Source organism: Leuciscus leuciscus, assembly GCF_965113295.1.
Source record: "Leuciscus leuciscus genome assembly, chromosome: 11".
In the NCBI taxonomy this organism is placed as follows: Eukaryota; Metazoa; Chordata; class Actinopteri; order Cypriniformes; family Leuciscidae; genus Leuciscus; species Leuciscus leuciscus.
In genome coordinates, this window is record NC_138735.1 from 12,098,234 (window position 1) to 12,112,386 (window position 14,153).

Here is a 14,153-nt window from a genome sequence, read left to right on the forward strand (position 1 = left end):
AAATTTAAATTTAATGTCCCCAACTAAGCGAGCCAAAAGCTAATGGCAACAAATGTGAAAAAAGGCGACAAAGGCAAAAAAGGCGACAGTTGCAAGGGACCAAAACTCCATCAGGTGGCAGAATGGAGAAAAAAAAAAAAAACTTGGAAGAAACCAGGCTCAGTCGGGGGGCCAGTTCTCCTCTGGCCAACGAACCAACAGTGTATGATTAGATTCAGGCAGCATTATAGGTCAGAATTTAGATTGGATTGGAACAATCAGAATATTATCCAGTTCCATCTGGTAGAAGTCATCATGACGGTATGGAGACGGGTTTGTTGAGGATCAGTGCCGATAGGAAGTGTTCCCGGTTCCGGCTGACCTAATTTATGCAGCCTAATAATCATTTAACTGATTTGAATTATAGGAATGTATAATTTTCTGTGTGTATGCCAGGTTAAAGAGATGTGTTTTTAGTCTAGATTTAAACTGACAGAGTGTGTCTGCTTCTCTGACAATGTTAGGGAGACTTTTCCAGAGTTTAGGTGCTAAATAGGAAAAGGATCTACCGCCAGCAGTCGATTTTGATATTCTAGGTATTATCAACTGGCCAGAATTTTGAGATCACAATAGACGTGAAGGACTATAATGTGTTAAGAGCTCGCTCAAGTACTGGGGAGCTAAACCATTTAGTGCTTTGTAAGTAATCAGCAATATTTAAAAATGTATACAATGTTTAATAGGGAGCCAATGTAGTGTTGACTGAACCTGGCTAATATGGTCATACTTCCTGGTTCTAGTAAGAACTCTAGCTGCTGCGTTTTGGACCAGCTGTAGTTTGTTTGTTATCCGTGCAGGGCAACCACCCATAAGAGCATTACAATAACCTAGCCTTGAGGTCATGTAACATGAACTAATTGTTCCGCATTTTTCATTGAAAGTATATGTCGTAATTTAGATATTTTAGATGGAAGAATGCGGTTTTACAGATGCTAGAAACGTGGCTTTCAAATGAAAGATTGGTATCAAAGAGCACACCCAGGTTCCTCCTAACCGACGACGAAGACTTGACAGAGCAGCCATCAATTGTTAGACAGTGTTCTATGTTAGTACGTGCAGAGGTTTTTGATCCAATCATTAGAAACTCTGTTTTTTCAGAATTAAGTAAATAGGAAATTACTAGTCATCCAAATTTTTATATCAGCTATGCATTCCGTTAATTTCTTGAATTGGCAAGTTTCGTTGGGGCGCGAAGAGATATAGAGCTGAGTATCAGTGTTAATTTTGGCAGCCATTTTTGATTTAGTCTTAGTCTTCATCTTCAGACGAAAATGCTTATTGGTCTTAGTTACATTTTAGTCATTTTGTCTTAAATAGTTTGTCTAGTTTTAGTTGACGAAAAGTCTTTGCATTTTTTGTCAACTTTTAGTCACTACTTTTAGTCAAACTGCAGTTAACTGCATGTTCAATAAAAATGCAATGATGTTAAAAAAAACATTTAATTTTAATAAAAATATTATATTAAAATCGCCAGTAGGTGGCGGTAACTCACTGTCTTTATGAGTGAGTCATCGAGTCATTCATTCGGTAACGAAGCAAGTGGCTGGCTGCGTCTGAAATCGCATACTCTCTTGAGTAGGTAGTTATTTTGAATTTGAGTAATTACTTCAGGGCTGCTAAAAAAGTATGTTCTATATAGTATCGTGCACACCAGAATCTCGCTGGAAGTAGAAGGTCATCCAGGTACGTTTTTGCCTACCGTTTTAACAGTACTGTGAATTTGGACATACTGGTTTTGTCACATACGGTTTTTCGTCTACTATATAGTAGGGAGGTGTGCGATTTCGGACTTACAGCTGCTGTATTTATGAACGGATTATTGAATCTCAAGTTTCGTTCAAAGCCACAGATTTCGTTGCAAAATAGAGCAATAAGTATGGAAGTAGAATAATGTCAAATGTTTTTGAAATAAAAACCCTGTTGAATTGCACTACTTGAAAAAAAATAGGCATTGCATTAACCATGCTTGCATTTTAATGCATTGTATTTTTAGTGCTTACATTTTTATGGGCTGAAATTCAACATGGTTGAATATTTAAGCTGTGAATATTTCAATTAAAAACATTTCAAACACCTTTTCATTATTAAAAATTCAATAATCCATATTCACCTTTCATATTTCACTTCCAAAATATTCAAACTGTTTAAAAATACAACCAATAATATTCAACAGGCAATTTTCGGTCCATTTTATTTCGCTTTGCAAATTCGCTTCCACAAATTCAGTGGTTCAAATTCGATAGTAAATTCAACATTGACGTCCAGGAACTGCAGGAAAAGCAGTAGATTGCCGAGCATACCCTCCATCTGCTGTTAGTCTACCTCACCGGCAGATGGTGCAAAAGCGCGTGTTGAAGACCAGCAACAGTTAGAACAAGTCATTCATTCATAAAACTCATTTACAGCAATGTAAGTGTATTTGTGATTATTATGACGGCTGTTTTATGTTAAATTCAGTGTTTTCACGGTTACTTTTCCTGTGTAGCCTACATGCATCTTTCTCTACCGTGAACGAGATTATAATGTTATTCCCCGATGCGGATATACAGATCCAATGTTACATTTTTGAGGTTGACATATATTTCTCTTGGTTGTTTAGTTGCCTTAACTTTATATTGTGGCGATGTGCTGCATGCAGGCTATTAGGGTTTCCCTCAATACTTAGGATTCCCCTGCTGGACATATACAACTTAACGTAGCTTAATGGACTACAGTGATGTAAAAGACCAAACTCGCAGGCAAGCAGATGGACTCAGAATAACGCGCAAAGCTTAATGCTGAGCGTTTCCCAGTGATAGACTGGCATACAGATGGCTTGATGTTGGACATTCGCACATTTAGGGACCGTCTCTAAAGTGTATACGACTTTGGTATACACGTTTCTAACTCCGATAGCATTTGAATAGAACGACTTACAGTCATAAAACCAACTGTAAAGTGTTCATTTAGTGTCAGGCATAATGCGCATTGCCCTTTGGATTTTTGATATTTTTGGATTATGGCCTTTGGATTTTTGATATTTATTCAATACATTTAAGTTTGCTATTGAAGTTAGAAACGTACATGCCAATGTTGTATGCAACTTTAGAGACGGTCCCTAAATGTGCGAATGTCCAATGTCAAGCCAATTTTTACATTTAGTCATTTAGCAGAAGCTTTTATCCAAAGCGATTTACAGTTAAACTAACAATAGGAGGACAATATGCAAGTGCTGTGACAGTTTAAGCTAATTCAATACACGTATGCATACTATATGTATACATGTGTTGATTTTATGCCAGTATATCACGAAACGCTCAGCATGAAACTTTGCGCGTTCAGTTCATATTCTGAGTCCATCTTCTTGCCTGTAGCCTATATAATAGCCTACAGCAGCCTACTTCCCTAATAAGGTGCAAGATTGGTCTTTCATATCACTGTATCAACGGAAGGGAAATCCTTGAGTATGAGGTATTGAGGGAAACCGATTATAATCCTGTTTATGGTAGAGAAAGCTGATGACATGTAGAATACACAGGGAAAGTAACAATGAAGTTATTGAATGAAACATAAACACAGCTTTTGTGTGTTTATCATCTTTTCCGCATATACTGACACAGATAATCATTTTCATTTTATGAATGAATGTCTTCGTCAGCAACACGCGCTTTTGCACCATCTGATGGTGAGGTCGACTAACAGCAGATGGAGAGTATGCTCGGCAATCTACTGCTTTTCCTGCAGTTCCTGGACGTCAATGTTGAATTTACTGTCGAATTTGAACCACTGAATTTGTGGAAGCGAATTTGCAAAGCGAAATAAAATGGACCGAAAATTGCCTGTTGAATATTATTGGTTGTATTTTTAAACAGTTTGAATATTTTGGAAGTGAAATATGAAAGGTGAATATGTATTATTGAATTTTTAATAATGAAAAGGTGTTTGAAATGTTTTTAATTGAAATATTCACAGCTTAAATATTCAACCATGTTGAATTTCAGCCCATAAAAATGTAAGCACTAAAAATACAATGCATTAAAATGCAAGCATGGTTAATGCAATGCCTATTTTTTTCAAGTAGTGCAATTCAACAGGGTTTTTATTTCAAAAACATTTGACATTATTCTACTTCCATAAATAAGCCTGACAATACTGTCTTACTGTAAATGTAGTACATCACTTAATGTTACCCTTTTGATTTTTTGAACTGTTGTATAAAATCAATGTCACATTTGAAATAGTGTGGATATTCGGTAAACATTGCATTCTTGCTCATATAATATGATCAACATTAAAAACACTGCTGGATATCAGCCTGCATTTTGAGCGCAGATTTAGTCGCAAAAACAGCGCAAGCGTTCAATAAATAAAAAAATCACAATCTGCCTGCAGTCGTCGAGATGGATCCTAAGGAGTTGAAGAAAAGAATAGCTAGTGGAGATTGTAAAGTTGTCGACAATACATCATCAAAAATCAAGTCCAGTGTGTGGGAGAAATCTGGAGTTATCTCAGATGAAGAAAACAATATTGTGAAAGGCTTTGCTGCATCCAAAACCTGCCTTAAAGTTTTCGTGTTGGATAGCCGCAAATGTGGAACTTCATCGCTGAGGAAGCACGCAGATAACTCTGGTAACAAACCAAGCAGTTCTATCGAACAGTATTTTTCAGTCGAGGCGGTTGGCAACAGCTGAGGTGTGAATGGAGCAGAGATGGGAGGTAGTGACGTAGATTCCAGTAGTGAGCAGGGGATGGAGGAAGGCTTGTATTCCATTGATTTCCATTGATTTGGCTCTATCACTCTCTCTCCTCTCTCCACCTATAGCTGGTGTGTGGTGAGCGCACTGGCGCCGTTGTACTGTGGCTGCCGTCGCATCATCCAAGTGGATGCTACACACTGGTGGTGGTTGAGGAGAGATCCCCTGATATGATTGTAAAGCGCTTTGGGTGTACAGTAGTACATATGAAAGCGCTATATAAATGCCTCATTCATTCATTCATTCATTCATTCATTCATTGTATGGAAGGGAGTTTGAAGGTGGAAAAAGTGGAAGCTGGACTTTAGTGGAAAGTCGGAAAAAGGAAAAAAAAGGGTTAGAACAGGCGTCAGGAACAGACAGCGAAAGAGAGAATCAACAGGTCAAGAGGAAAAAAGGATTATAAGGTAATGATAAAATTATTATCAGAATCCTTACATGTGCTAAATTCAATCAGAATAACTAAAGCGTTGAAGGAAGGTGACTGTAAATTTGAAAAAAATGTTGCAAGATGGAAGACTGCTGATATTTTGTAATCAGGATTAAAATCATTAATGGGAATTAAAGTCACTAGTAGTGTACTGGAAGAAAATAAATGGATTAGAGGAGTAGTAACAGGAATTCCCACGGACGTAACGGAGGAATCAATCAAAAACAATCTGTCAGGAGCAGAGGTGATAAGTGTAAAACGATTGAAGATTGTCAAGAATAAGGAGAGGAAAGATAGTCTATCAGTAATGATTAATTTCAGAGAGGAACAACTGCCCGGTGGGGTATTTCGGTAACACTTTACAATAAAGTTCATTAGTTAATGTATTAACTAACATGAACTAAAATTGAGCTATCCATTTGTTACTGTATTTGTTCATCTTTGATAACTTAAACAATGAACAGCTGTATTTTTATTAACTAGTTTATGTTAGTTCACAGAGCATTAACTAATCTTAACAAGATTTTTAAAAAGTAGTAGTAAATGTTGAAATTAACATTAAGATTACCGGTAATAAATGCTGTGTACGTGCAGTTCATTATTAGTACATGTTACATTTACATTTATGCATTTGGCCAAAATGTGCAATGTAAGTCCAAAGCGACTTACATTGCATTTCAAGGTACACACATTTACATTGTAGTTAACTAATGAACCTTATTGTAAAGTGTTACCGGTATTTCTTGGTTTCATTAGTTATGCTGTTCGGACGATACATTCCGCCTCCGATAAAACGTTTTAAATGTCAGAAGTTTGGGCATATGGGGGCTAATTGTAAAGGGAAACTGCGATGTGCTAGATGTGGTGGTGAGCACAAATATGGTAAATGTGACATGGAGTTGATCCGAAATGTTGTAATTGCGGAGGCACACATAGTGCTGGGTACGGTGGATGCCAGGTCAAGAAATAGGGCTGAAGATATTTAGAAAGAAAAAAAAAATTCTGGAAGGAATGACATGCGGAAGCAAGCAAGTGTTCAGTTTCGGAGGACAGTTCAACAGAAAGTACAAGAAAAAACTGGTACAGCAGAAATGGAGAGTAGCAGCAACCAATGTAGTGTGAAAGAGTCGATGATAGTGGACAAGAATTGCCTTATTGCCTTCACTGCAGAAGTGAATTACTGTTCAGCGCAAACTGATACTAAATCTGAAAGAATTAGAATAATCACAAGGGCAGCTGGGAGATTGGATGTAGAGGGAATAACAGTCGAGCAAATAAACTAAATACTAAAAGTTCAGACTTCAAATTCTCAAACTGCATGTGATGGTTTGTAATGGTATTAATAATTCTTCAGTGGAATGCTAGAAGTATTATTGCAAATGGTTTGGAATAAATAAAAAAACACGTATAGATGATTTTGATGAAAAACCTCAAACAATCTGTGTGCAAGAATCATGGCTTAAATCTCATCTGTAGTTTGGGGTGCACGGATTTACGGCAGTACGAAGGGATTGGAAAGCTGGAAATAAGTGGTGGGGTGATAACCTTTATTAAGCAAGGTATAGGATTTAGAGCTTAATATGTAAGCACAGAGTTTGAAGCAGTAGCGGTGGAGGTATGGGTGGGAATCAGAATATAAGAGTAATTCATTTTTATAACCCATATGAGAAGTTAAGCAATAATTTATCAGGAAAGATAGGGGATGATGGGAGTAACGGGGTGGTGTGTTGTGGAGATTTTAATGCACATAGCACATTATAGGACATTTGTAGTGTCAGTTGGAGATTAAGTATCCCAATGTTCTGAAATCATATGTGGAGTTCAGCAGGGTTCCCTGTTAGGACCAATTTTGTTCTTAGTCTATATGCTTCCACTAGGTGCTGTAATTAGAAAACATAATAGAAAATGTCACTGTTATGCAGATGACCTAAAGTTATACTTATAGTTCTAAGGATCTGAATAGTCTGGATGTCCTTCAAGCTTGCTTGACAGACACAAAAAAATTGGATGGCCTTAAATTTTTCTGCAGTTAAATACTGAAAAGAAAGAAAACTAAGTTGTGAATAGGGGTGGGCGATTCTTTTTAAGTTGGTTTTACTATTTTGCAAGTGCCTTAGCATTACAGCAAAATGTCCCTATTTTAAAAACAAAGCTGTAGGTAACAAAATATAAAATAAAAAAGAATGGCAGACATTTAGGCCAAAGTGGAGAAGATAAAAATCTTTGTCATTTTCTTTGTTATTAAAAAAAAATAAGAACAAAGATAAACTTTACACAACTTAAAATACAAATGAAATAAACAGTGCTTTATTTTTTCAGATACAGTAGGTGTATTTAGCAGTAGTATTGAAGAAAGTAATTAAATGAACATATGAAATTAAAACACTACATAGACTTCACTGTATAAATTATACACTGATTCTTGTTAAAGCTACTATTAAAGTTCTCAGTCAGTGAGTGAGTTTCTCTTTGTGTTTTGTTGTTTTATTAACATTAAAGGGATAGTTCCCCCCAAATAAAAAATAGTCATAATTTACTCTCTCAAGTTGTTTTAAACCCAAATAAGTTTCTTTCTTCTGTTGAAAATAAAAGTTATTTTGAAGAATGTGGGTAACCAAACAGTTGCTGTGCATAATTGATATTGCACACCCCTTGTTGTGATAATTGGTCAGAGCTTAAGTAAAAATCTGATTGAGCTTGCTTTTTATGGGGTTTTTCCGAATATTAAGCAAGTAGTAAGAAATGTGTGTAGGCCTATATTTTTATTCCAGTTAAAATTTTGAATTTCAGAAGAAGTTGGATCAGTTTTTTTTTTTTTTTTTTCTTCTTTGAACCATCGCACTTTATCGTGTTTACAATTAGTGTAGAATGCTGCAAGTTATTTCACCATATCACACCTGTTTTAGCTTCTTAACATTGGTTGCCTCTTTATTTAAAGATTGATTTTAAAATGTTATTGTTGACAAAGCTTTAAATGGTTTGGCACCAATATATTTAACTGAACTCCTGAGACCTTATAAATCAGGGAGATGTCTTAGATCTTTCAATAAGCTGCTGGCTGGTCCAAGAACTAGATTTGTAACTAAAGGGGATAGAGCGTTTGCATTGAGGGCTCCAAAACTATGGAATAGTTTGCCAGTTATTAGATTATCTGAATGTGTTTTTAAAATGTCGTCTGAAAACGTACTTGTATAGACGTGCTTTTAATATTTTGTGAGGTATTCTGTGTATTTGGGGTTTTGATATTTTTTGTTTCTTTATGTACTGTGTATAGCTCTTCATTAATGTATTTTAATGATTGTGTTTTTATATTGTGTAAAGCACATTGTGCATTGTTGCGTTAAAAGTGCTATATAAATACAGTTTTACTTACTATTATGGGGCAGTTCAAACACTGATAGTTAGTGAAATGTAATGAAGGAAAATGTAGGCTGTACTATGTAGGCTACAGGCAAGCAGATTGTCTCAGAATATGAACTTAACGCACAAAGTTTCACACTACGCATTTCACAGTGATATACTGGCTTGACATAGGACATTCGCACATTTAGGGACTGTCTCTAAAGTTACAAATGACATTGGGATACACGTTTCTAACTTCCATAGCATTTGAAGAGAATGACTTAGTCATAACCAAATGTAAAATGTTTATGTAGGTGTCAGGCATGATTAGGGTTGGATATTGGTTGGGTTTTATCCGATACCAGTACCTACTCGGTTCCGGTGCTTAAACGGTTCTTAAACCGGTACTTAAGAAAACGAAACTGCACACACTTTATCAAAAAAATAATACCCGTGTGTGTTTTCTGAAAAAGATTTTCTGATGTCTGATTAAATTAAAAATTGTGCTGATGTAGCCGAAAACACTTAAGTTAAGATCAAAATCTTGTCTTCTCATATTATTTATATATATTATATTACATATTATATATTATAGACTTTTACAAAACAGAGAAATATCTGACACTGAGCAGAAATATTTAACACACATAGTATAGCCTCATATAAATATACTTGGTATACTTCATACTTGATATGCAAGATTTGCAGTTGCCATTAAAATACTAGACTTACCCGAAGAGGAACACTGCAGCTGAACTTGAACTTTAGTCAAGAGTGTCAGAGGTTTTGGGTTCTAATCTGCATTCGTAGTTTTTTTTTTTACCAATTATGCTCATCAGTGGTTGTAGGCCTATATCAAGCAGGGACACTTTGTGTGCATTAGGCTATATTTTGTGATTTCACCAGAACTAATAGATATCAGGCGCCGTCTAGGGCTTAAATCGAACTTCATTCACGCACACATAAAACGCTTGCATACACATATACTAAGTAGTCACACATACATGTATACTGCTGAATGCTCCAACTATATGAAATGCACAACGTCACATCTAAAGTCGCTCACGCGCACACACACGCAAACTCTACACTCTACACACACGAGACGCGCGGAACTCTCCGCGCACATACTCATCTGAGACGCGAGCACACACACACACACACACACACAAACAAACTCGCGCACATACTCATCTGAGACGCGAGCACACACACACAAACAAACTCGCGCACATACTCATCTGAGACGCGAGCACACACAAACAAACTCGCGCACATACTCATGAGACGCGAGCACACACACACACAAACAAACTCGCGCACATATTCATCTGAGACGCGAGCACGCACACACAAACTCTCCACGCACATACTCATATGGACGGCGCCTCATAAATAGATCGATCTCTGCAACGTATTGAAGCGCGCGCCGAGTGAAGAAAGTGCGGTGTGCGCGAGCCACAAGAGAAAACACTGTATCCGCGCCACTGATCGCAGCGGCAACGAGCACTTTGATCACTTGATTTAAAAAACACAGTTCAGCGCTAGATCGTCTCTTATTTAACAAACAAACTAAATGAATGCTCTGCTGGTTAACTGGAGATGTTTTGTTATTGGATCATTCGTGCCGCGAGATGTTTTATAGGGGGCGGTGAAAAAAAGTCAGGCACCGAAATCAGGCACCGAAAGTTTCGTTCTTATTCGGTCTGGTTACTACCGTTTACGTCGGAACCGGTTCCCTATTGGAACCGGGTTTCGGTACCCAACCCTAGGCATGATGCACATATTTTAGATTTTTTATATTTAATTAAATAAATTGTCAAGTCATATGTAAATATCCCTATTTTTCACTACCGCATGAGCCATGAGCTTTTTTTTTTACTTTTTTTTTTATCATGCCTGACACCCGACTTTACGGTTGGTTTTATGACTAAGGGCCCTATTTTAACGATCTAAGTGCATGGTCTAAAGCGCACGGTCTAAAGCGCACGGCGCAAGTTCACTTAGGGCGTGTCCAAATCCACTTTTGCTAGTTTAATGACGGGAAAAATGGTTGGCAAGCCAGGCGCATGGTCTACAAGGGTTGTCCCTATTCTCATAATGAGTAATGGGTGTGTTTTGGGATTTACGTGCGTCAAACCAATCAGAGTCTCATCTCTTATTAGCTCTAATGAGAGCTGTCTCAGTACTATGGTATGGTCTAAATCCTGGAAGATATAATTTCTTTCTAAAAAGGAACATAGTTGTGACGATACTGCCTTTTCTAGTATCTTTGACAGACGATGTAGATTCGAGATCGGCCTGTAATTGACTAGTTCCGTAGGATCAAGTTGCGTTTTTTTTAACAAGCGGTTTAATCATAGCCAGCTTAAAAGTTTTTGGTACGTATCCTAAAGACAAAGATGAATTAATGATTTTAAGAATCTATGACCTCTGGAAGCATCTCTTTCAGTAGCTTAGTTGGGATAGGGTCTAACATACATGTTGTCGATTTAGATGATTTAACAAGTTTAGAAAATTCTTCCTCTCCTATAGCAATGAATTAATCGAATTTTTCCTTAGGGAGACTACAATGCACTGCCTGATGTGATACTGTAGTAGACGGTTGCATAGTTATACGGTTGCATCTTTGGGTAGTGATTACTTCCCCATTATAAGTAAAATTGTAGTAGAGGTAACATCAGTAAGTATTGAGAGAATTCCAAGATGGAAATTTAAATCTGTAGTTTGGGACACATTAAAAGAGATATGTGAGGCTAGATTTAAGGTATTAGTTGGGTGAACAGAACAAGTAGATAAGCTTAAGTGCAAAATCAGTGGAATTATGTGTAAAACTGCAGAAGATGTGATAGGAAAAAGAAAGCAGCACCATGGTGAACAGAAGATTGTAGAATGGCAATTAGTAGGGGTGCACGATTCAGAAAATTTCACGATTCGATTCGATACCGATTTTTAGTCTCAAGATTCGATTCAAAATCGATTTTCGATTCAAAAACGATTCTCGATTCAAAAAACGATTCACAGTATGTAAATGTAGTTGACTTTTTCCTGTGTGATTGCAGTAGACATACAATTTAAAAGAAAATAAATAACAAATTAAATGAAGTTTGATATTACTTTGTCTTCATAAAAACTTTTGCAACTAAACAGTGCAAAGTGCCAAGCTTTGGCCAGCTTTCGAATACATTTAATTCAAGTTTAAATTAAAACGTAAATTTTTTTTTTTTTTTTTTTTTTTTACATTTAGCTTTAAAGTGCTGTAGTCAGATTAAACAAACAACACTGCTAAATGTAGTTTAAGGAGTAGGCTATTGACGGCAAAATAGGCTACAGAATATTTCGTTCTGTATTGACAGGTGCAATTTAAAAAAAATAAAAAAATAAAATACAATAAGCCTACATTATATCTGCATTTATGTCAAAACCTAGACTTTCAAACATCAAAATGTCATTTATTAATATGAATATTCGTGTCAAAATGACATATAAACATTCTATTTTGCCTGGAAACGCTTCCAACACGCTTGCGTGTCGCGAGAAAAATAGGCGTCGGTTCTATTTCTAGCATGCACACGTTTTCCGCACGACTCGGGCCACACCTGAGACGCGCGTGTCACGCAGGCTGTGTGCAAGCTCTAACCTGTTAACATGGGAGCCGAAATAAAAACAGACACGCCACAAAGCCAGCCAGCCAGCCAGCCTTCCTTCTGCTCCGCTTCGCTTCTGCTGCACTTCTTCTTTTGGCTATGACAAGAGTGTGCAGGCGTAAGTGTGAATTCGATGCAGCGCCATCTATGGGAATGGCAAGCTAAACTCATTTCAGGACAATACCAAAAAATGTATATTTAAAAAAAAAAAAAAAAATAAAAAAAAATACAAGAATCGATTTTTGGAATTCTATGAATCGATTTTAAATCGGTAACGTTTGAATCGCGATTCATATGTGAATCGATTTTTTTGCCCACCCCTAGCAATTAGAGTCAGAAATAGATTATTAAGGAAAGTAAGGTAGTCTTTTTCATTTGATGATTTTATTTTGTACAAAAGAGCTCAGGCAAATGTTAGGAAAGTGGTTAGAAAAACAAAAAGAAGTCATTGGAGAGAATTTTTTGATACAATAGGTGAAAATAGATATTTCAGAAGTATGGGGAATGATTAGGAAGATGGGTCGGATCCAGGGGTGTAGTAGTATTTCCTGGTTTAGTAAATGAAGGAAACATTATTATTGGAGGCATCTGTGGTGACCACAGCATACCTAGACACATGTTCTAGGTGTACTCTGACACGGAGAAACGAAGGGTCTGACCATGGGCTGAGGGTTTGACGGCAGGCTGGGTAGATTTTCACACGGAGTGTGCCGCTCTGCAACGCCCATCTTGGGACTCGGCCGTGAAGCCAGTGCTGAAGCGGTCTCATATGAAGCAAATGGTATTTAAGCAGTTCAGCACACGTTCCTCTGTGAGGCATGCCCTCTGGTTGACCGAGTCCGGCTCCATACCGAGAAAAGAGATCCTCTGCTCGGGGGCAAGTTTACTCTGATCCCAGTTGACCCGAAGACACAACTGGCGGAGATGCCGTGCACCAGGTCCCTGTGCTCGCACAACTGCTCCCGAGACTGAGCTAGTATTAGCCAGTCGTCTAGATAGTTGAGGATGTGAACACCACGCTCTCTCATGGGAGCAATGGCCGCCTCCCGCGACCTTCATAAAGACTCGGAGCGACAGGGCCAGCCCGAAGGTTAGGACTTTGTACTGATACGCTCGAACGCAAAGCGCAGAATTGCCTGTGTCATGAAAGAATTGCCTGTGCCAGGATGGAGACATGAAAGTATGCGTCCTTCAGGTCAATTGCTGCAAACCAATAAGATTGTGTAATCTTCAGATCACCCATCCCCCACGGGTTGGCCAGAAGGGGCGCTAGAGCGGGGCATAGGAATGGGGACTCCACCCTCACGGATGTAAGTGAGTCTCGATCTCAACGCCGAGATGTTCCTGCAGTGAGAACATGAACTATACACAAAAGCTGCTTCAGCGTGCTGAATGCCTAAGCACGAGATGCAACGATTGTGACCGTCAGCTGGAGACAAGGAACAACGCATCCAGAAACGCACGGATGCGTCTTGAAAAATCTTGAAAAAGACGCAGACACACCCGTGTTGCTCTTTCAGGAATAGCACGCTCTCTAGTGCCGGAGAACACAGGGGAATGGCCACTGACAGGAGATGGTGCAGCCTGTTACAGTGAAGCACTCACTTCTTCGCCCTCTAACCAACAGTCAACAAACAAAAATAAAGAAATGCTGTTTAAACAGCAGTTGAGAGCTCAGAAGCTCGCGATCACCGCTGTAGAACCACCAGCACCAGAGGAGACTTCCAGAAAAAGCACCGACACACTCGCTCATTGATGAATCAACACTCTTCAGAGACATCGTCATGAAGACCGATCGAAGCGAAAGACAAATGGTGCGTGCATTCGCATTCATACCAGTGTTGCGGGGCGGCAATGTAAGTCATGTGGAAAGGAAAATCCAAGAAGCTATAGATGAAGTAGGAAAATGGGCAAATTGCTGGGGATTTAGATTTACGGTGTCTAAAACGCAGGTTATATGTT

At 38.1% G+C, this 14,153-nt stretch overlaps 1 protein-coding gene and 1 long non-coding RNA gene across 3 annotated transcripts in view; both read left to right on the plus strand.

Annotated features, from left to right (window-relative positions):
- gnal (guanine nucleotide binding protein (G protein), alpha activating activity polypeptide, olfactory type) overlaps nucleotides 1–14,153 on the plus strand; it is a 168,288-nt gene that overhangs the window by 83,925 nt on the left and 70,210 nt on the right. The gene's annotated exons all lie outside the window — the stretch shown is intronic.
- On the plus strand, nucleotides 5,038–10,416 carry LOC309509879. The gene is made up of 2 exons (XR_014210099.1): nucleotides 5,038–8,865; nucleotides 10,317–10,416. It is a non-coding gene; the product is annotated as an uncharacterized lncRNA (long non-coding RNA).